We start from the raw sequence: 2915 nt of genomic DNA on the forward strand, positions 1-2915 counted from the left end.
TTCCCTATTTCACAAAATTGTCTCGCTCGTGCACGTTTTGCCTAAGAAAAAGCAATTGTCGAGGGCTCTGTCTGCTACACAGAAAAGGCGATGCGACAAATATTTCGAGTTTCCTTACATAACGTTCGTTCGCTACGTTTTGTAAAATTACTTTGTCTAGAAATATCGTTGAAGAAAAGTAGCAGCTCTCTAAGCAGGTGGCGTGAGCCGCGTTCCATTTCACTTTAAACGAAACCCCTCCAATCAGACGTATATTGAAGAAAAGAAATAAACTATCTTCGCGGGTCGATCTTCGGAATGCACAAAGGGTGCGAAATCTACAAAACATAAACTTCGTTAATGAGTAGATCCAGCCCACATCAATCTAAGGCAGTCTTATACAGATGGAATTTAAAACGTTTCCCTATTTCACAAAATTGTCTCGCTCGTGCACGTTTTGCCTAAGAAAAAAGCAATTGTCGAGGGATCTGTCTGCTACACAGAAAGGCGATGCGACAAATATTTCGAGTTTCCTTACATAACGTTCGTTCGCTACGTTTTGTAAAATTACTTTGTCTAAAAATATAACCCAGCAGAGAGAGACTTTACTCGGAGACACCGACGATTGCACACCTTATTTATAAATCAAATATCTATTTTATATGTACGTACATTTGAAAATTAACTTTCCAATAACGACAAGAGTCTTTGCTATTGGGTATAAAACAAAATAGGTGAGTAGAAACAACAAGAAAAAAAAGTTACAAAACAGTAAAAGCAAAATTGAAAACTTAGCAGTGAAAGAAAAACGCGAAGGAAACGTTTCAGATAAGTAGGAACTCGATACGTGGCACGCTTCCGATAGTAGCCGAGTGTGACAGGTGCTGTTCCTTTATTCATTCTGTTTCTATAACGTCAGAGAATTATTCCCAGTTTTGCAACGTACTTTCATTAATATCCATACACTTCTTTGGCGAGAGACAAAGAGCGACTTCTGAGGCTCTCCCACTAGACGGTAACCAGCGTTTAATACTATTTTGTCGTAGGGAGAGACGAAGGCGAGTACACGACTTCTCCCGATGGAAACCAAAATACACGTTAATAAACACAGGTAAATTAATGTGTATAGCCAAATGACGAATAAAAGAGGTGAATATTAAATAATTCTAATCCCGATGCAAGCTCGTGTTAAAATCTAAATTCTGCACACACATCTGTAAGTGATGGGATGTGAGCCTGTGTAACGAGAGTAAAATACCAGATTTTGCGAAAGTAGGTCGAAAGAAATATAAAGAAGACATAAACACCAACATGTGACTAAAGACGTTTGAGAAAAGTTCTCAGAGGCTAAATTGATCAATTTAAGTGTTCCATGTCAATGACACACACGCCTGTGAGCGACAGTTTCCATACCCCGTAATGACACTCGTGTTGTTCCGGGGATGTGTAACTACAAACCAGAGTTATCAGGCTCCACTTTCCAGCGACCTCCAGTAAAAGTGAATTCCTAAAGCATCTCTTATATTTCACAGCTAGGAAATTTTGGGCTGCGACAACGATTTTCTTTTAGAGTAACACTTAAAACACCAAATAAGAAAGGAATTAAACTGTCATCGTTCATACCACGTTGAAAGCGCCGGTTCTCGTCCGATCACCGAAGCTAAGCAACGGCGGGCCCGGTTAGTACTTGGGAGGGTGACCACCTGGGAATACCGGGTGATGATGACTTTTCACGTTGAAATTTGTAGGACTCGCAAAGAGCTGATCGATACGTCTCACTTTTTTCACAATTTCTGATTTAAGAGATAAAAAATCCTTCCCGAAAGAGAGAAAGAAAGTGGTTGACTCAATTGAAGTGTTTTAATACTGGGTATTTATTATGGTAAACTGTTGGGAAAACATTTTTGTTATAGGAACTAATCAACTTTTCCATCAACAAGTCAGTTGATAAAACACGCTTCGAAAACGAAATTCAAACATTCATTTCCTGCGATCGTTCAAGAAAAGTAGCAGCTCTCTAAGCAGGTGGCGTTAGCCGCGTTCCATTTCAATTTAAACCAAACCCCTCCAATCAGACGTACATTGGAGAAAAGAAATAAACTATCTTAGCGGGTCGATCTTCGGAATGCACAAAGGGTGCGAAATCTACAAAACAGAAACTTCGTTAATGAGTAGATCCAGCCCACATCAATCTAAGGCAGTCTTATACAGATGGAATTTAAAACGTTTCCCTATTTCACAAAATTGTCTCGCTCGTGCACGTTTTGCCTAAGAAAAAGCAATTGTCGAGGGCTCTGTCTGCTACACAGAAAAGGCGATGCGACAAATATTTCGAGTTTCCTTACATAACGTTCGTTCGCTACGTTTTGTAAAATTACTTTGTCTAGAAATATCGTTGAAGAAAAGTAGCAGCTCTCTAAGCAGGTGGCGTGAGCCGCGTTCCATTCACTTTAAACCAAACCCCTCAATCAGACGTATATTGAAGAGAAAGAAATAAACTATCTTCGCGGGTCGATCTTCGGAATGCACAAAGGGTGCGAAATCTACAAAACATAAACTTCGTTAATGGTAGATCCAGCCCACATCAATCTAAGGCAGTCTTATACAGATGGAATTTAAAACGTTTCCCTATTTCACAAAATTGTCTCGCTCGTGCACGTTTTGCCTAAGAAAAAGCAATTGTCGAGGGATCTGTCTGCTACACAGAAAGGCGATGCGACAAATATTTCGAGTTTCCTTACATAACGTTCGTTCGCTACGTTTTGTAAAATTACTTTGTCTAAAATATAACCCAGCAGAGAGACTTTACTCGGAGACACCGACGATTGCACACCTTATTTATAAATCAAATATCTATTTTATATGTACGTACATTTGAAAATTAACTTTCAATAACGACAAGAGTCTTTGCTATTGGGTATAAAACAAAATAGGTG

At 39.2% G+C, this 2915-nt stretch overlaps 1 non-coding gene across 1 annotated transcript; it reads left to right on the forward strand.

The window, feature by feature from the left end:
* The first annotated feature begins 1588 nt into the window (after positions 1 to 1588).
* Positions 1589 to 1707, forward strand: LOC143243712 (5S ribosomal RNA). Its single transcript, XR_013024719.1, has one exon. It is a non-coding gene; the product is annotated as a 5S ribosomal RNA (ribosomal RNA).
* The last annotated feature ends 1208 nt before the right edge of the window (positions 1708 to 2915 follow it).

This window comes from Tachypleus tridentatus, unplaced genomic scaffold (assembly GCF_004210375.1).
Source record: "Tachypleus tridentatus isolate NWPU-2018 unplaced genomic scaffold, ASM421037v1 tig00015590_pilon, whole genome shotgun sequence".
NCBI classification, from domain to species: Eukaryota; Metazoa; Arthropoda; class Merostomata; order Xiphosura; family Limulidae; genus Tachypleus; species Tachypleus tridentatus.